This window comes from Xyrauchen texanus, chromosome 35 (genome assembly GCF_025860055.1).
Source record: "Xyrauchen texanus isolate HMW12.3.18 chromosome 35, RBS_HiC_50CHRs, whole genome shotgun sequence".
NCBI lineage: Eukaryota > Metazoa > Chordata > Actinopteri > Cypriniformes > Catostomidae > Xyrauchen > Xyrauchen texanus.
In genome coordinates, this window is record NC_068310.1 from 211353 (window position 1) to 232660 (window position 21308).

Below are 21308 nucleotides of genomic sequence, written 5' to 3' on the forward strand. Positions count from 1 at the left end.
AGTATAAGATGAACCAAACAGTGATCAGAGACCCCTAAAGCTGATCTTGGGATGGAGTGATACGCATTCTTTACTGTGGTATAACAATGATCCAGTATATTACTGTCTCTTGTGGGACATGTAACGTGTTGTCTGTATTTTGGTAGTTCACGGGAGAGATTTGCTTTGTTAAAATCCCCAAGAATGATTAAAAGAGAGTCTGGGTACCTTTGTTCCGTTTCAGCTATTTGTTCAGCCAGCTGTTGTAGCGCCGCGCTCACACACGCGTCTGGAGCGATGTACACATTCACGAGAATGAAAGAGGAGAATTCCCGTGGCGAGTAGAAAGGTTTGCAATTTATGAAATGGGCCTCTAAATTAGGAGAGCACATCTTGTTCAGTGTTGTTACATCTGAACACCAACTTTCGTTGATGTAGAAACACAATCCACCACCTCTCGTTGTCCCCATTAGCCATGATCAAATGGAACAAACCTCTGAAGTAATGATCGATACATACAAAATGTGCAAAGCTGTGGGCTCGAGGACTTTACTCTGAACCACTGGTTTACAGTAAAGGGATAGAGAATATGACAACTGAGCACTATTAATGAAACCATGTCGTTTAAATGCTTTTTTCTGAATTTGTATTATTTTATTTTTTTTAGGGAGCAGAGTTGCATGATGAAATGCTTTATGCAAAAAGAAAAAAAATTAAAGAGAATCTGAAAAAGCTAAAAAAGTCTAACCCAAATCCCCCAGTCGTGTCCCAACATCTCCTCTCATGGCAGGAGGAGATGGCTGTGGAGAGGGAGATGGGAGGAGAGGAGGATACAAGTGTAGGGAGGTGCGAGAACAATGTGCAATGTGGAAAGGAGGACACAAGTGAGGGGGGGGAGGGAGAACAATGTGGAAAGGAGGACACAAGTGGGGGGGGGGCAAGTCAGTACCCCAACATGTACTTACTAGACTAAAAAAAACAGAGAACGACAACAGAGATCTTAGAGCACAGATTTCTCTTCTTAGAAGAAAAATAAAAGTGCTCGACAGCCGGAAAACCCCCAGATTCTGAGAAAAAATTTTTAAAGAACACAGCAGCCCAGATCACAGAACACATTTGGTGAGTATTTCAGATGCGAGTGAGTTGTTTGTTCTCTTTTAAAAAAATCTATTTTTAGGGGTTTAAGCTTCTAGTGTTTTTTATTTAAGGATTTTTATTATTAGGGGTTAGAAGGCTGTGAGACATTTCAAAGAAATAGGCCAGTGGGGGGTGATATTGTGTCTTTTAAACATTTAAATGATTGTATATTACACAATGTTTTTGTCATATACACAACATTCATATTATATGATAGGTCTCCTCATTTTGAACAACATTGCCTCTTGAAGCACTGCTGTCAATCAAATTGTTCATTAAATATTTGCAATTATGTTAAAAAATTACTTTTGCAATCTAGTCCTAGGTTGTTTGATCAATCTAAAAAAAACACCGCTTTGGTACAATTCACTGGACTCTCTAGGTCAATAATTATATATATATATATATATATATATATATTCTGGAGACTCCAGGATGGTTGCAGTTCTGGAAAATGGAAACATTGGAGACTAAATGTTTCCTGATGGTTTTACACCTAATTCTTCAAATTAATTCTTAAATATTTTGCATTTGCATATATATGCAGAATTAGAAGGTGTCAGGTACTCAGAGTAGCCTGGGTTTCCCCATGCTGCCTTGCGTGCAGTGCAATTTTATTCACGCTGCTAGGCAGTCTGGATTCCATGGACAAGATTTTCGCCTCAGCGAGGGGACCAATCACAGAACGGGGAGGGAGCAGCAAGACGATGACGACGTCTATGCGACACACCGAAGCAGTTAGTTTATATCTATGGATCCAACATGGCAGCAGACGCGAAGTTACCTTTCGATGCAGCCTTAGATATTGTATTAACGGCAATAGTCACTGAACACCATCATGTACACATAAATCTCTGACCCATCGTCTTCTTCCTTGTCTAATTTCTGTCACTCTACATATGTCATCTGATATAATTGAAACGATTGGCTATGAGCTATGTACAGGCTCATTTGATAGACATTCGTAGCACCCAATAAACGTCTCTGGGCATTCATAAACCACGCCTCAAATACGAGAAAATGAACATGTGGTTCCCAGACCCAAGTCTCAATGAGACAAGGTCTGACGTTAGCCAGGCTATACTCAGAGACAATGTCATCTGAATTAAAAACAGCACATCATTGGCTACCTAAAGGCCTGCCCTTATAATTCCCATAGTGCAAAATATTGTATATATATTTTTCTGAATAACAAGCAAATATTTAGAAATTGAAGAATTGTTGCCATATACCATAAATAGGGGTGTGCATCTTCACTGGTCTCACGATTCGATTAGAGTACAATTATCATGTCAACGGTTCGATTTGATATCGCAAAGCATCAAGATGCATCACAGTTCAGCTGTCAGATATTAACTCTTTTATTTTATCTGCTCCAAGAAAGTACTTCCTCAATGTAGCAAACATCATAACAAAACTTAAGTCTGGACCAGTGTTCAAATGTTCTGATTAACTTTATAATGTAACATAACATAACACTAATTGAAGTATTTTAACTGATACATCAGTTCAAATTCTTCAGTTTGTTTTAATATAATACTATTATTATCTAATATGAAAGCAAAATTAAGCATTTAAAAATATCTTATAGCTAAATATTAAAAAGGTGAACAAATGAACTCTTTTATTGTTATCAAAATATCTGAAACACAAACACACACAAAATTCTGAGGTATTCACCTGATGCATTTTGAGTTTGCATACTACTACACATCATGTGATGTCTGAGTTTACTGTGCTCATCCGTTATTTCCACCACTTAATCACACCACTCTTTAAATCATAATGACGTTTTATTTCATTTGTATTTGCTTTTCAAGTTGCCTCTCATATTGAGCAATTTGGTCATAAAGTAATCGAAATAATCTAAATGGACTATAACTGCATTGATGCAGAATCATCCACATCGCGATGCATCATACAAACGATTCATTTTGACATTCTAACCATAAAGGGATAAAACGCATGTTTCTAAACAAGCATGCCCAATTTACATGATGATCGGACAACGGGTGGTGCTAGAACTATTAAAGGGGTGGTTGATTGCGATTTCACTTTTTTCATTTTAAATGGTGTGTAATGTTGCTGTTGGTGCATGAACAGTATCTGCAAATTTTCTGCGCTGAAAGTTCAACGTAAGCAGAGATATCGCCTTTTAAAAATCAGGAAGTTTAATGCCTACAAAAACGACTCGAATGGGACTACAACGAGATCGGTTCCCAGGTTTTATACGTAACTAACCCATAAATTTACATCAACCCTCCCTCCGGAATATGCAAAAAAGGGGGCATGGCCATATTTCTGCGGCTTAGTCGAAGAGGAAGAGTTATACACAAATCCGCCTGTGAACTCAATGTTTCAACAAGAAACTGTTACTAAAACATGAAGCAGTTCCAACTTTAAAACCAGAGGCAGCAGTTGTTGGGCCACAACCTGTAAGTAAGACTTAATAATTTTAAATGTATTTGCATGTATAATTCCAGACGTAATGTTTTAGTTTTATCAAGGACGTAAACATGCCAGCGCTGGCTTTAGTAGCCACTTAGTTATGCTATTTCGTGTGTCTACGACAAACGCGTACAAACATTTTGGACCTGAATTTGTAATTATGTACTAATTTTTAAATGTATGGAATAAATGTATTCCATGTATACTTTATGACGTAATTGTTCGATTTAATCAAGAACGTAAACCAAAGCCAATGCTGTTTGTTTATGGTAGCCAGTTCTATGCTATTTTGTGTGTATAAGACAAACAAAAATAAGTTAAAAAAATTATGTTTAATCAGGAGAAAACCGTATCTCAAAAGCTACCAAGCAGCAGTAGCATTTTCAAGTAACAGCGTATCGACATTTTTATATAATAATAATAATAGAATAGAATAGAATAATAGAAAAATGTACCCCTCAGAAACGTTTTGTAAGAGCTGTGTTTGGGGAGGTCCGCTTGACTCTCTTCATTGCCTCTTTCTGGGTCTGATTCTGGCTCAAACTGATACGCAGTATCACTATTATTTACATTTGACCAGAGCACATGCAACTTTCACCCGTAAAGGTAATGGGCGTGAAGTTTCCGGACACCGTGCACTACGCAGTTTAGCCAATCACAACACCCCGCCCAAACTAACCAATCTGAGCCCATTGCCTGTTTCTGAGGGAGTGGTTTCATAGAATCAGGAAGTCAACCGGTTGTTCAAATGACAGAGGAGAAAGCGGCTTACAATAAAGGTGAAATTTATGAAAAATAAGGCTTTTTAAAATAAAAAAAACACAAAGACATGTTATATTGCACCCCATAAACACAATCATGCAAAGAAAAAAAGCAGTAAACCACCACTTTAAAAAGTTTTTTTTTTTGTAAATTACCCCAGTGTAGAGAAAATGTCTATATATTATGCAGTGTTTCACTTCTATATATAAAATTAATATGTGATAGGTCTCCTCATTCTGACCAACTTTGCCTCAAGAAACACTTCTGTCAATCAAATCTTTCATTACTAGGTTTTTCTGTTGAAGATGGTAATACTTATGTCTTTCTCTTTGTCTTTTAGACAAATTGCTTAAATCCTATGAAAACTTCATAAGTGGTCCAGATCCCACTTCAAAAAAAGACAGAATGCAAGAAAGCGAGTGCAGACCATTAAGAAGTTTTTTAGGAATGCATTTCAAGGAAATCCCATAAGAGAATGGGACAAAGTTCTCAGAGAAGAAATTTTCTTTGGGTAAGTGTCAAAATACTGTCACATGTTTAAATTTTGGAGTGCACACATCGTCAAATTCTATTTATATAGCACTTTATACAATACTACGGTGACCGGGAGGTGACATGTTCGGTTAGTTTTGTCGTTAGTTTTGTATAGCCACGACATAACTCGTGGGAATGTGATATTATGCCGTGGCCACGAGAACATTTTGTCGAAGTAACGACATCCTTATGTCGAGGCCTCGAGATGCTATGTTGAGGGAACGACATAAATTTCTCGTGGCCACGACTTCTTATGTTGAGGGAAGGGCATGGGCATTTCAGACATACGTTTGAGATGTTTATCCAATCACAAAATAATGGGTCAGCTGGCCAATCAGAGCAATCTGGGTTTTTCAGAAGGAGTGGTTCTGTATGGTAACCTATTCTAGTACACTCAATAAACAAAATTAAAAATAGAAGCATCATATGACCACTTTAATTATCCAGCTCACAGTAAAATGTCTCATGATTTAATTAACTGGTGTTTCATCACAGATATGTTTACAGCCCATCCACCTCACACTGAAGATGGCTGATCCATTTTGTCTGTCTTATGTTTTCAGATACGTCAAGCAGCTCAAAGAGTTTCAAAAGTATCGTGCTACTACTATTCTCCACAAACTGACTGACCACTCCCACTTCTTCAATTGGGTCAAACAATCCCAACCAGAGTGGGTGAGGGTTTCAAAAAAAGGCCTTAAGAGAGCACTTTTAATAATAAAAAAGTGCCTTAAAGAAGAATCCAAACACAGGCTGTCTTGGCAACAGGAGATTCAGATGTTAAAATCTGGTGAGTTTTTGTAATATACACAAACACATACATATATATATATAATGCCCCTGTATGTCTTATATCTTTCATATCTTTTGGTCTAATATTTATACACTTATTTATACAATATCACACGAGCAGCGAGAGCAATACAGGCCTGATAGCGCTCCGGATTTCCGGCGTACAGACGTGTCTGAAAAAAATAAATAAATCAGGCTCGCGTTCACGTGATCTGACAATTCCCAAGATCTGAGAGGCGCTTTCACTAAACCACAAAAGTAAGCCTACTTCAGCCAATTGGTAATAGGGTAGGGGCTGGTCTTGGGTTTTGGCCAATCAGATTGATTCAGCAGTCACTCCACGTGCAAATTTTTTTGTGTTTCCCATACACTACGAATGTGTTTCCCACACTGGCAGCGCAAAACGTAGCCAAAGTCATGGAGTGCAACTTTATGAAGCCAGGGGAAGACACCAAACTTGTCAAAGGCATAAAGAATAAATGGCGCTGGTCTTGGATAGAGGAGGTGGGTAGAGAAGAAAAGCCCTTTGGAAGCTGATGTCAAAAACTCCAGCAACCAGGAGCATGTTTCTGCACTTTGTGCGCAAAGAAAATATTATATGGAACTAGCAGGAAAAAAGTGCTGCCACGGCACGAGTTAGACCATAGTCATCAAGCAGCTGTCCGAGCAATTCAACACACCTCACGTTTGCAGGGTTCCCACGGGGTCTTAAAAAGATTAAAATTCTGAACTTTAAATTTAAGGCCTTAAAACGTCTTAAAAACGGCCCGATTTTTCATCCGCGGTCTTAAATTTAATTTAGTCAGGTCTTAAAAAGTTTTTACCCTCGCCTCGTTCATTTCCAGAAACACTGGCCGCAGAAAGTTATTACAAAGTAGCAAAAAAGTATCGAGTCGTAGCCTACAAAGCGGGGCTCTAGAGCAGGGGTCTCCAACACGTCGCTCGCGAGCTCCAGTAGCTCGTGGCCTGATAAGAGGTCGCTCGCCAACAGGCCGTTCACATATCGCATCTTGCGCAGATATTTTGCACAGCCTATGGCTAGAAAGCCCACCAAAAGGGACGGGGCATCTGGCGATATAATGCAGGCATTCGCCACGGCTCCTCAGGTTATTTTGACTGAAGCGACAAAGTCTATAGCAGGAGTTCTTAACCTTTTTGATGTCGGGGCCCAAATTTTACAGTACAAAGTGGCCCAGGGCCCATTCAAATATTAGCACTGTATTGGATTATTGATCTCACCCTTGGTTTGATTTGTATTCAATAACTAAATGAAATCCACTTGCAGTTTAACAGTTTATTATTGATGTGTATGTAAACCTGCACATACAACAAGATGCCAAACACACAAAAATTCATGGAACAAATCAATCTGCATCAAGAACAAATTTAAAGGCTCAAGTCAGGCATATTAACACAAACAAATCAGTTAGATTTGACAAATTTTACTTATAAAAAATAGAAAATGTATATAAATAAAAATAAATAAAATAAAAACAATAAAATGTGTTGCTAAAATAAATAAATTCAAAATAATATTTTTCAAATTAAATAAATAAGTTGTAAATGAAAATTGAAATAAAGTGCAAATGAAAAAATATAGCTTTATAATCTGCAAAATAATTTGATAATTGTTTTAGCAGTCTACATTTTTGCATGGCAGAACCTGAAGTTGCTCTTCATATCTGTTATAAATGAACAATAACAGTCAAAACAGTCCAATTTGAACAAGCTACAACTCCCTATTTATGTTCCCCTCTTAATGAGACGCAGCAACCTCTCCGATCATCTCACGGCACATATCCACAGAGGCAGGTAAAACCAACTCCTCCGCTATCGTGAATGCTTTCTTAAGGGGGTCGCACATCGGACGAGTTTATGACAACTCGAGGTATCGCACACCGGACGCGCACTTTATCAGTTTATGGCCAGCAATATTGTTATGTTTAAGGACATTATGTAATTAAGATCATGTCTGTACTATGTTATGATTGTACTGTACAATTAAATACAATCATTGCTTAGTCTGCAGGCTGAATTCACTTTACCTCAGAGCGTCTGTTAACTGGATGAATTGAGAATATCACCTGAAAATCCGATAACATCAGCAATTTTCATTCAACCAGCTGATTTCTGTAAATGAATGTAAAACTAAATGTATATTGCAGGCACCACAGGGTGAAGTCAGTATGTACATTAACGACGATTTGAGACAAATGACTGAGTGTCTTCTGCTTAATGGCGTTTGTTAAACAACTAACTGAGGCATTACTGCCACTAGTGGTGGGATGGTGTATTGTAACTGTCTCGTGGATAACAGTGGTCATTCTGGTGTCTTCAATTGATAACTTGTTTGGTCCCGCGGCCCACAGGTGAAAAACGTAAAGTTTTTTGCGGCCCTCCAGGTGGCGCTCACGGCCCAAGCGTGGGCCGCGGCCTTATGGTTAAGAATAGGTGGTCTATAGCAGGGGTCCCCAACCCCCGGGCCGTGGACCGGTACCGGTCCGTGGGTCATTTGGTACCGGGCCGCACAGAAAGAATAAATAACTTGCATTATTTCCGTTTTATTTATTCACACATTTACCTGTTCACATATCGCGTCTTTTGCGCGCTCAAGTTCGTTATTTCAAATGTAGGCGCGCGGTATGCGCGCTCATAATGGAAGCGACACGCTCTCTTTTTTCAAGCGAGTCCGCGCCGCATTCGAGATTTTTTAGAATGCCGCACCGTAGCGCACCGTAGGTCACGTGACAAGAACCAACCAATCATCTTCAACACTGTAAACTGCTGCACTAGTAGTTACTAGTAAAAAATATTTTTACTAAAAATTTTAATGCTCACAACTGATTCCTTGTTAAATCCATCATTGTTTATACAGAATTGTTCTATATTCTATATATAAATGTGTATGTGTTTGCTATTTCTGGCGTTTTATGACCACTTCAGTTATAGTCTAACCTCAGACAAATGCAGAGCCGTGGCGCAGGAGAGATAGTTTCACGGCAGAAGCTCTGTTTACTGATGCTTGGGACAACTTTTCTTAAAAAATAATCAAACTGCTCCTTGTCCACTCTGAAATAGGCTTTGAACCTCCCATTGTCCAGGCGGAGCTCCTGAATCAGCTGGTGAAATTCCCCATGGTTTTTGCGTTTTTGTAGTATCGGGTGCACCTAAACACTGCTGCGTTTTTTTACTCTTCTTAGTAAATAAATCTTGTAACAGAGTTACAGCAAGGGTTTTTCGGTGGTGGAAATCCATTGCTGAAATTCATTTGCTGTAATGGAGAGCGCAGCTGATGGTTGCTTAGCAATGACAGACGCCTCCGGAGGGCAACCTCGCGCCTAGCGTTTTCTACGCGTTTTTAGGCGCTATATGTGAATGGCGCCTTATAGGGGGCAGAGAGGATGTTACTCATGTTATGTTGTTGGCGCGATGTTATGAGGACGCTGCTAATAAAGTTGCGAGTAGGCCTACACATTGGATTCACGTTTATTATTATATTTAAAAAATACCCCAGTTTTTATACTTTTTAGTATATACAGTATATATACTAATATATATACTGTATATATATATGATTTCCATTACACAAGAGTAGATGTTAAAACTTCATGCTGATTTGTACTCGGCTTTCGCCAAGATAAGCACCAACTAAGACGTAGCTTTACAGTAACCTATGCTTTCATCCATTTACGCTTCTTTCCATATGGTGATGTGAATCTCCTTCTGTCTGGTGTTAATGGCTGCAGTGTATTTGGCGCGTCTGCACACACAACGGCTGCAACCCACAGTGTGGTCATTAAAGCAGGTTCAGTGGCAACAGTTCCGTATGGCATACTACCTACTGCAAAATATCTGTCAAACACCAAACCTCATTCACGCAAAATATACAGGAACGTAATAACTAATAACTATGCAAACTATACAAATCAACAGACTCTTCGAGTTTTTCAAGAATTCTTCGAAACCATAGCGTGGCAGCCTGTACACAGCCAGACAGAATATTTACGTCTCAACCACAGCCAGTTGCTGCTCCTCTCTGCTGCTTCAGATAAGTTCTTTACTGTGCGACGCAACTCTTGGCCACTGAATCCGACGTCTCTGAGGAACCGGGTTGTAGAGTGTGCCACAAATCCTCGACAACCCACTTCCACTGGATAAACCCGGACTCTCCATCCTCGCTGTTCAATATATATATATATACTGTATATATATTAGGGCTGTCAATCAATTCAATTTTTTAATCGCGATTAATCGCATGATTGTCATGAGTTAATCGCACATTTTTTATTTGTTCTAAATGTACCTTAAATTTATGCTGTTGATGACCCTGCCTGTCCAACTAAAAGCTGTCTGGTGCTTCATTACAGTAATACTCGAATCAACATGGGCATGGATAAATATGGATGCTTTATGCAAATGTATGTTTATTATTGAAACCATAGTCAACAGAGCATGAAGACGAGACATGTTTCAAAGGTCATAGATGTTTTTCAAAGAACTTGTTCATGTCTATTAGACACATGAAGAAAGAACAAAGAAATACCAGGTTCCCATTACTGATCTTTCTTTGCACTGAGCAATTTACTAAAACAAACATGTTTCGATTTTTGCATGACAGGGCAGCTCTTCTGAAAATGATAAATGTACATTTATTCTTTACCGCATCCTGAACTTCCTTTCCAATATTTACAGATCGATTTTACACACATGCCTCCATGTGGAAATCACAAGTATTTGCTTATGATTATTGATCGATTTACTAAGTGGCCTGAGGCTTTTCCGTGTGGAAAAGAAGACGCAAAGACGGTAGTGAAGGTTCTTGCCAAAGAAATTATACCGCGTTTTGGTATTCCAACTGTTATAGCAAGCGACAATGGAACTCCATTTGCTTCTAAAGTAACACAATTATTAGCTAAAGAACTTAGTATTAATTGGCATTTTCATATCCCGTATCATCCTCAGTCTTCATCAAACGTGGAACGTTTGAACAAAACGATAAAAGAACGTCTTAATAAAGCGTGTTTAGATACGGGCAGAAATTGGGTTGATTTATTGCCTGCCGTACTGACTGAAATGAGAATGTCTCCGTCAGCCACTACAAAAATGTCTCCCTTTGAAATTCTCATGGGTAGACCTTTCCCGACCCCTTGGGTCAGAGGTCGCGCTGGCAATCTTTCCACAGGTGACACGGAGGTGATCATCGTGGATTATGTGGATTCCCTAGTTAGAACGTTAAATGGCATAAATGGTGATGCTTTTCTCTCTCTCCCTCTGCCTGCAGAAAGTCCTACTCATCCATTTGTTCCGAATCAGCAGGTTCTGTTGAAGTATCTGAAACCAACGAAGTTAGGTGAGCCAAAGTGGGCCCAACTATTGTACTGCCGGTGACCGGAACAGGGGTGCTGACTGATCTTCAACCACAGTGGATCCACGCAAGCCGCGTGAAGCTTGCTCCAGAGGAGGGCCTTACTAATTCAAGGTGAACGATGAAAGCACTGGAGGAGCTGAACACGCAGCGCCAGTGCCCAACCGGAATCTTTGAATTAGGAGGACCTGAGGAGGGACCTGGAACAGTCAACATGAAAACATTCCTACTGACACTCTGCATATGGCAGGTGTTCATGCTTGCATATGCCTGTTCAGTATCAACACAACAGCAAGGAGTCACAAGTGTAATTCTAATTCCTAGAAATAATGTATGATGGTTTATGTTTTATGGTAATGTTAAAGGAAGATGTTTTTGTTATGAAGGTATGGGTAAATACCCGGAAACGAAGGTACATAGAATGTGATGCCTCAAGTGACCCTGAAGTATATTTAGACAGTGTTGGACAGCCAAGAGGTATTAAATGTTTGGATTAATTCTTGGCTAAAGATGGAGGAGGAATATGTAAAATATTTGGTGACAAATGCTATACATATATCCTGGGTCACATTGATGATGATGGTGAATTCATGAAGGTATGAAAGGAAATGGATAAATTGAATAAGGAATTAGCTGATAACATCAGGGAATATGGGGACATTTTTCAATGTGTGTGCGTGGTTTGCACCCTGGATGTCTTCCATTATATCGATTGCTATATGCATTCTACTTATGTTATTATTTGGCCCATGTGTGCTATAATTACTAATGCAAAAGAGTGACTGTTATGTTTGTACATATATACCAGAAAATGATGAAGATGGTCATATCATAGCTGATGGTATAAATAATATGACAAAAATTGTTGATGAATTACAGAGAAGACAAATGAATGATAGATTGTGGGCTTGGAGATTGGATTACAAGTTGGAAACAATTACTTGTATCTTCTTTAATACCAATTGGAGTTATACTGTTAATTCTTTCATTTATTGTTTGCTGTATTATTCCATTCATTAGGATGTTGATTTATCTTTCTATGAATACTTTTGTATTCTCTCAAATACCCCTTAGCAAGCAGAACTATCAAGTACTAATGACTTTGAAAGAAATGTTTGATTGAAATATGTTTCATATAATATTCTGTAATAATGGACATGCTGAGAATAATGTAATGTGATAATTATGTTATAGTATAACTGTCATTATCAAAGGGGGCACTGTAAGAAATAGAAATGTTATTCTACATCTCAGCTCTGTCCAAGAGAGATGCTGAGTTGCTGCATTCCTTTCTGTATGCATTATCAAACATCTGTTTCATATTAACTTGGAGTTGTAAGAAGCCCCCTCCTTTTCTTTCTCTGTGTATACATTGTGTTGTGTGTAGATTGTAATAGTGTGTGGCAAAGGTCCGAAGGCTCTCAAGGAATATAGGAGCCTTTGCCATAAGGAATTGTTATCTATGAGGTAATGTGTGCTCTGATTGGTTAGAATTGTGAACTCCTTTCACTATTGTAGTATATCTGTGCATGCCACATATTGGAAGAGTTGAGCTGGGCTGCATATTTTTGTTCGCTCCCCAACGTTGGAGGCTTTGTACTGATTCATTCACGACTCAATAAAAGATGGAGAGAAAAGGCACTGCTATCGTTTAGAAGACTTTTATTTCTAACAGAATGTTTCTTGCAATTAGTCTTTGAAAAAGTTCAATTTTCCCTTCCATACAAAAGTATTCATATAGAACTTTAAGATTCTCCGTTAATTTCCTTTTATAAAAGTTCCAAAGTCCAATTATTTTTCCTTTGTCTCTTGCGACATTTCTCCTACACCAGATTGTATATCTGGCAATTGCTAAAAAAAAATTAATTACATTTTTCTTTTCACAAATCCCATTAGAACCAAATAACCAAATTCTATTCCAATCTTCTTCAGACTGAATTACTTCTGTTTCATCTTTCATTAGGTCCTTCATTATGCATTTCATTTTCCGAAGAAATATTGCAGTTGTGAACACAGTAAAAACAGATGTAAAATACCTTCATCTTTTTCCTTACATACTTTACAGATTGCATTTCCCACCATCCCAATTTTACACAGCCTCATTTCTGTAAAAATTATATTATGTCTTATGTAAAAATCCAAGTTCTCAATCCTTGGATCCATATATTTCCATCTTAAGCTCCTCCATACCCTTTCTTCTTCTATATTTGGAAATATTCTTACCCATAATTTATTGGATATCTGTTTGACAAAACCTTGTCTCTAAAATATGTATAAAATACTTTTAAAGGACATGATTGAATTGATATTTTATTTTCGTTTCCTTTTAAATAAACCTCTATTCCTTCATTACCCTTTTCATTTTTCTCTATTATTCCAATCCACAATTTGGTATTGCTTGTTTAACTTTTCCATATTGCTGTTTTAAAATGGTTACATTAGATACACCCCTTACTTCCTCTACTGCATCTACTATCACTTGAAAAGGAAGGAATCCTTCCTTCACCTCATACAATACATCCCTAACTTGTTTAATCCCTCCTTCCATCCACTGTTTAAAACATAACTCTTTGTTCTGAAATAGTATTTTCTCATTTAAAAACAAAGGCTGTTTTAAAAATCCCTCTCTCCCCTCAGGCTCCACACTTACTCTTGGCAAAAATTCTCTCCATGCCATCAGCACTTCTTTGTAAAATTCAGGAATACCACGAATCATTTGTTTTTAGTTTCATCCACAAAATACTATCTCCTATTTCCATATTAGCACACTTATTTAGCATGTATTTCATAATTATTTTCCATTCCATAACATTTTCTTTATTTAAATATTTCCTTACTGTTTTTATTCTCATACATTTCTTCCTTAAAACAGGGTCCAATAGGCCTAAACCTCCTTCCTTAATTGGTCCAACTATTGTATTGTATGCTATTCTTGCTGGCTTTCTGTCCCATAAAAAGTCTAACACACTTTTTTTAACTCTTTTAGTAACCCACAAGGGCATTCGAATTACTCCTAAGATGTACCACATTTTTGAGAGCAAGAGAGTATTTACAATTAAAACTTTCCCTCTTAGATTAAGTTTCCGTTGTTTCCAAAATATTAATCTTCTCTCCATTCCTCTTACTACTTCCTCCCATTTTTCATTATTTATTTTTTCCTCATCTTTCCCCAATGTTACCGCTAAAATCCTCATCTTTTCCACTTCCTTAAAAGGAAGCTATGTTGGGATGTTTTGCATTTTTCCTATTTTCATGAACAGTTTTCTCCATATTAACTTTAGCTCCTGACCCTTTACAGTAGTTTTCTATTCCTTCCATTGCTTTTGCCACACTATCCGCATCTCTTAATATTAATGTAGTATCATCTGCATATTGGTATATTTTTCCCAGCTCTATACTCTCCTCTATTTTGATCCCTTTTATGTTCTTCTCATTTTTTATTGCCAAACCTAATGCTTCTGCAACAAGGCTGTAAAGTTGTGCTGATAATGGACATCCTTGGCGTATGGATCTTGTTATGTTAAAGGTGTTCGTTACGAATCCATTACATTTAATACTGCTAATGGCCCCATTATATAGACATTTTAACCATCTTGTGAATTTTTTGCCAAACCCGTATTTCTTTAATACATCAAATAAAAACACATGTTCCACTCTGTCAAATGACTTTTCTAGATCCAAACTAACCACAAATCCCTCTTTCTTTTCTACTATCAAATAATTAACTACATCTCTTATACTGCTTACCGTGTCCGTTATATCCCTGTTTTTCACTGCGTATGTTTGATTTGTTTCAATTATGCTTGGCAATATTCTGTTTAATCTGTTAGCCAAAATCTTTGCTAATATTTTAAAATCAGTATTTAACATTGTAATTGATCTAAAATTCATCAAATCTGCTGCATTACCTCTTTTTTTATATATTAATTTAACCAACCCAGCTCTCATTACTTGACTTGCTTCTCCGTTTTCAAATATTTCTTTGTACACCTCTTTTAAAATTGGGATTAATATTTCTTTAAAAACTTTATAAAATTCACTTATTAATCCATCTCCTCCTGGACTTTTCCCATTATTCAATTGAGCAATTGCTATTTCTATTTCTTCCTGTTCAATGTCCTCTTCACACAACTTTTTTCCCTCATCTGATAGTTTTACATTAATTTGTTTCAGCAAATATTCTTTTTCTTTGTTGTTTATTTCTCCTGCTTTAAAAAGATTTTCATAGAAGTTCCTGATTTCTTCTAAAATTCTATTTGTATCATTAACTTTTTGTCCATCTTTTCCTATCACTTATCATGTTTGCCTTTTGTCTACTCTTTTCTAAGTTAAAGAAAAACTTTGTGCACCTTTCCCCATCTACCACATATTTGGCTCTACTTCTAATCATTGCTCCTTTACATTTCTGTTCTTCTATTTCATTTAATTTCTCTTCCAATGTCAAAATCTTTTGGATATCCACTTTTTCTTTAATCAGTTCTATTTTTAATTCCTCCCTAACTTCTTTTTCTTTAAGCTTCTTTACTGCTTGTACTAGTTTACTATATTCTATTGAATACTGCTTTATATCATATTTTAAATTATCCCACCATATTCTTTTATCCTCTTTGTACATTTCATTTCCTAATCCACTTGTTATTATCCTTTCTACTCCCTTACGATATGATTCATCTTTTGTAATATCTGTGTTTAAGATCCACACTCCTGGTCCCCTTTTAACTTCATTAAAATCTATATGTACAATTAAACTTTTATGATCACTGAGAGATGTCTCTTTATAATATATATTCTTTATGTATTTCTCGAGTTATCTATTACATAATGTGTAGTCAATTCTACTTTGACACATGGAAACCCCTACAATTTGCTTTCTTGAAAACTCTCTTACTCCTTCATTTCTTTCTCTCCATATATCTATAAGATCACTTACTTGCATTATGTTCTGTAACACTTGTCTTCCTCCATCAACCCTAAACACCATCCCAGCTGCAATATCAATTTTACCAAAAACTGTATTAAAGTCTCCCATTAATATTACTCTTCCCCACTGTTGTATAAGCTCTCCCATTTTGTTAAAAAATCCTTTTTGTCTTTGACTTCATTTGGTGCATGTATATTGCATAAATAAATTGATTCTTTTCCATTTACAAATTTCACAGCAATGCATTTTCCTTCTTTGTCCTTATAAACAACATTCACATTTCCACTTATTGACTTCTTAACCATAATTGCTACCCCTCTTCCTGTTTTCCCATCACCATTATTATAAAATATTTCTCCTTTCCACCTAGCCTTAAAATCATCCGTTATTTCATCTTTCCAATTCGTTTCTTGTATTAAAATAACATTTGCCTTTTTGCACAATTCTTTTAACTTCTCAAATTTCCCCACATTCGATAAACCTCTTACATTAATTGAAGCAATACTTAAAGTCATGACATATACAAGATTCTACATCAGCCCCATCACTCTTTCTCTTCTTCCGAATCCATTAATACCTCATATCTGTTTTTACTGATTCCCTTTCTTTCAATTTTTTCTCTTAGTCTCCTTTTTGCTGAATCAAGATTTGGGGTTACCTTTAACGATCTTCTTCTCCGTATCCCTCCTGTTTCAGTCTCTCTCTTAAATTGCCCAGTTTCATTTTGTCTGGTGTCTTCTTTCTCATCTCTATTAGTCTGCTGTATATGTTCATCTTTCCCCAAATCATCAATTACACATTGTAAAATCTCTAATGGGGTCCGTGTACAGCTGTCCATTTGTTCCTCCTCTCCTTCTACTTCTCTTTCAATCTCTTTTTCCTCTTTCAGTTCTTCAGAGGGGTTGTTGTCCAGTTCCTGTCCCTCCATTCTCACAATTTGGTTTCTCTCTTCCACTTTAGGACCCTCCGTTTCCATATGCACTTGACTTTCTCTGTCCATTATCTCAGTTTCTGATTCTGAATTCTCCTCTTCTTCATTATACTCATCGCCCATCCAGCATTCACACTTCACCAACGCTTTCCAACAGTCCGGGCATCTGACTGCATTACACTGTCTAGCATAACGCCCTTGCTCATCGAATTCATGGCATCTGAACTCTGGGCAGTCTTTCAAAACATGCCCTGGATCCATACACAAACGGCATATTTTCATCTGCCGATCGTGTATTATCCGGAAGTACTGTATTCCCTCAGCGGTCTCAAATTTGGAACTGTAGGGCAAAGATGCCACTTCCTTTGGGAATCTGACATTCAGATATCTTGTGCCATCCGCTACGTCAGTTCCTGGGTAGAAGCGCCTTTTAATGTCAGATGTGGGATTCACTCCCCACATTGCCAATTTAGATAAAATCACTCATATATGCTGGCAAGTGCATGAATGATACAACACATTCTCTGATTTGAAGACTTCTTATTTCACATTCCTTCCCCTTAATGATCAGTCCATCCAGTAAACAATCACATACCTCTTCATTTAATAGAGTTAGTTCATATTCTTTTCCAAGTCTAGGCCTCACAGCCAGCAGCTTTCCAGCTCCAATCTTTTCTGTCACTGCTTTTATTATGTCCTCTGCTTTTCCATCTCTTAATCCAGCCAAATCCACTATCACTGTCAACTCCTTTGTGTAGCTTCTATTGTTGTCAGATTCGTTCCTTTTCATATTTGAGTGATCCTTTGCCATAGTTTGTCTTTCCTTTTGTTGTATCCCTTGTGTCAAGTCCTTGTCTTTTGCAATTGATCCATCCATTATGAAAAAAATTGCTCCCCAAGCAGCTTCACTGCTGGGGAGCACAAAGAAAACTTTTCTCTCTTTCTTTTTTAAATAAATTAACTGAGGTTTTCCAAAAAATATATAACACAAAGATGGGTGAGCCTTTCTCACTCACTGCATTCAAAAAACTGCCAACTCACTGCCTGTAGCTCTCCGGCGCCCTCAGGGTGGTATGGCCGTAAGCGAGTGCTGCGGCTACCAGCAGGACATTTAAAGCAAGCGCACTGCACGCATCCTTATGCTGCTCTCCCATCATTAAAATATGTCTTGTGCTGCAGCTCTAAAAAAGAGACAACAGGCCCTTTCCTCGCAGACATTGTCTATTTTTATTTATTTCTCTTTTTGAAACGGTAAGTGCCTCCTCTCTATTCATTCAATTTCACAGGAGTCGTCCACAATACCTTTTTCTGCATACCTGTGTCATAGCTTCCATGTGGTTTGCTAAAAAAGGGCATACTCAGCTGCACAATTATATGCTTAACACATAATAATAATCCAGTGGCCAAAGAAAACTCTTCTCTAATTAAAAAATGACCTCAGGTTGCTTTCTTTCGGATGTGTCCACCAAATTTTGGAAGCGCTGCACTTTGTTTGTACTTTCCTACTCTGTATGTTGCAGTCAAGAAAGAGCAAAAACAAAAACCCTCTACTGCTTTCTGTAGGAGGCAAGATAAATGAGCAAGCTGTCCTTTGCCACAGAGAAAGCTAAATGAAAGAAAATCAATCAATCAAACAACCAATTTCCAAGGATAAATAAATATATCCCAGTTGAGCCAGGGGGGAGTGTATGAGTTAAAACAAACAAGGAAAAGAAAAATCTTACAGCACCTGGTATTCCCAGGAAGTCTCCCATCCAAGTACTAACAAGGCCCAGCCCTCTCTGGCTTCCGAGATCAGACGAGTTCAGGCCTGCACAGGGTGGTATGGCCATAAGCAAGAGCTGTGGCTACCAGCAGGCCATTTAAAAAAAAACGCATTGCACACATCCTCATGCTGCTCTCCCATCATTAAAATATGTCTTGTACTGCAGCTCTAAAAAAGAGACAACAGGCCCTTTCCTCTCAGACATTGTCTATTTTTATTTATTTCTCTTTTTGAAAAGGTAAGTGCCTCCTCTCTATTCATTCAATTTCACAGGAGTCGTCCACAATACCTTTTTCTGCATACCTGTGTCATAGCTTCCATGTGGTTTGCTAAAAGAGGGCATACTCATCTGCACAATTGTATGCTTAACACATAATAATAATCCAGTTGTCAAATAAAACTCTTCTCTACTTAAAAAATGACCTCAGGACGCTTTCTTTCGGATGTGTCCACCAAATTTTGGAAGCACTGCACTTTGTTTGTACTTTCCTACTCTGTATGTTGCAGTCAAGAAAGAGCAAAAAAAAAACAAACCCTCTACTGCTTTCTGTAGGAGGCAAGATAAATGAGCAAGCTGTCCTTTGCCACAGAGAAAGCTAAATGAAAGAAAATCAATCAAACAACCAATTTCCAAGGATAAATAAATAAATCCCAGTTGAGCCAGGGGGGAGTGTATGAGTTAAACAAACAAGGAAAAGCAAAATTTTACAGCACCTGGTATTCCCAGGAAGTCTCCCATCCAAGTACTAACCAGGCCCAGCCCTGTTTGGCTTCCGAGATCAGACGAGTTCCGGCCTGCACAGGGTGGTATGGCCGTAAGCGACTGATGCGGCTACCAGCAGGCCATTTAACTCTTTCCCCGCCAAACACGGAATTTTCCGAGTTTTATGAAAAAACACTTCCCCGCCAAACACAGAATTTTCCGGGTTTCCGTGTTTTAGGTGTTATACGGTAAGGAAGACCCCTCCGCATGTTTTGAAAGAGTACGCAACTCTTTGATCAAAGAAACAGACTGCGATCGTCTCAAACATGAAGAAGTGGAGTATTGAGAAGCTCAAAATATCAGACATAAACATTCCTTTTTATCAGCTTTTTGTCTGAAATGTTGTTTTTTGACAAAACCGACCTCTGTTCAAGTCGCAATAAAAAAAGAACAAATGAAGATAAAATAAAATCGTTTTTTTTGCCTAAAAGCAGAGGCTCAGATATTTATTGTGATATATAGCATCTTCATATATTCATGGAAGAAAATATTCTGCGGGCCATTAAAGTTTAGCGAAAATCGTCAAAAACCCTGGTGGTGGCTGGCAACTTTTTTTAAAAACGCTGGCGGGGAAAGAGTTAAAGCAAGCGACTGCACGCATCCTTATGCTGCTCTCCCATCATTAAAATATGTCTTGTACTGCAGCTCTAAAAAGAGACAACAGGCCCTTTCCTCTCAGACATTGTCTATTTTTATTTATTTCTCTTTTTGAAAAGGTAAGTGCCTCCTCTCTATTCATTCAATTTCACAGGAGTCGTCCACAATACCTTTTTCTGCATACCTGTGTCATAGCTTCCATGTGGTTTGCTAAAAGAGGGCATACTCAGCTGCACAACTGTATGCTTAACACATAATAATAATCCAGTTGTCAAATAAAACTCTTCTCTACTTAAAAAATGACCTCAGGACGCTTTCTTTCGGATGTGTCCACCAAATTTTGGAAGCACTGCACTTTGTTTGTACTTTCCTACTCTGTATGTTGCAGTCAAGAAAGAGCAAAAAAAAAACCCTCTACTGCTTTCTGTAGGAGGCAAGAAAATCAATCAAACAACCAATTTCCAAGGATAAATAAATATATCCCAGTTGAGCCAGGGGGGAGTGAATGAGTTAAAACAAACAAGGAAAAGCAAAATCTTACAGCACCTGGTATTCCCAGGAAGTCTCCCATCCAAGTACTAACCAGGCCCAGCCCTGTTTGGCTTCCGAGATCAGACGAGTTCGGGCCTGCACAGGGTGGTATGGCCGTAAGCGACTGATGCGGCTACCAGCAGGCCATTTAACTCTTTCCCCGCCAAACACGGAATTTTCCGAGTTTTATGAAAAAACACTTCCCCGCCAAACACAGAATTTTCCGGGTTTCCGTGTTTTAGGTGTTATCACGGTAAGGAAGACCCTCCGCATGTTTTGAAAGAGTACGCAACTCTTTGATCAAAGAAACAGACTGCGATCGTCTCAAACATGAAGAAGTGGAGTATTGAGAAGCTCAAAATATCAGACATAAACATTCCTTTTTATCAGCTTTTTGTCTGAAATGTTGTTTTTTGACAAAACCGACCTCTGTTCAAGTCGCAATAAAAAAAGAACAAATGAAGATAAAATAAAATCGTTTTTTTTGCCTAAAAGCAGAGGCTCAGATATTTATTGTGATATATAGCATCTTCATATATTCATGGAAGAAAATATTCTGCGGGCCATTAAAGTTTAGCGAAAATCGTCAAAAACCCTGGTGGTGGCTGGCAACTTTTTTTTAAAAACGCTGGCGGGGAAAGAGTTAAAGCAAGCGCACTGCACGCATCCTTATGCTGCTCTCCCATCATTAAAATATGTCTTGTACTGCAGCTCTAAAAAAGAGACAACAGGCCCTTTCCTCTCAGACATTGTCTATTTTTATTTATTTCTCTTTTTGAAAAG

The 21308-nt window shown here is 37.9% G+C and overlaps 3 pseudogenes; all 3 read right to left on the bottom strand.

Moving 5' to 3' along the window:
• Positions 1–18586: 18586 nt before the first annotated feature.
• Positions 18587–18705, bottom strand: LOC127629353 (uncharacterized; annotated as a pseudogene).
• Positions 18706–19336: 631 nt separating this feature from the next.
• LOC127629394 (uncharacterized) lies at positions 19337–19455 on the bottom strand (annotated as a pseudogene).
• Positions 19456–20528: 1073 nt separating this feature from the next.
• On the bottom strand, positions 20529–20647 carry LOC127629384 (uncharacterized; annotated as a pseudogene).
• Positions 20648–21308: the final 661 nt, after the last annotated feature.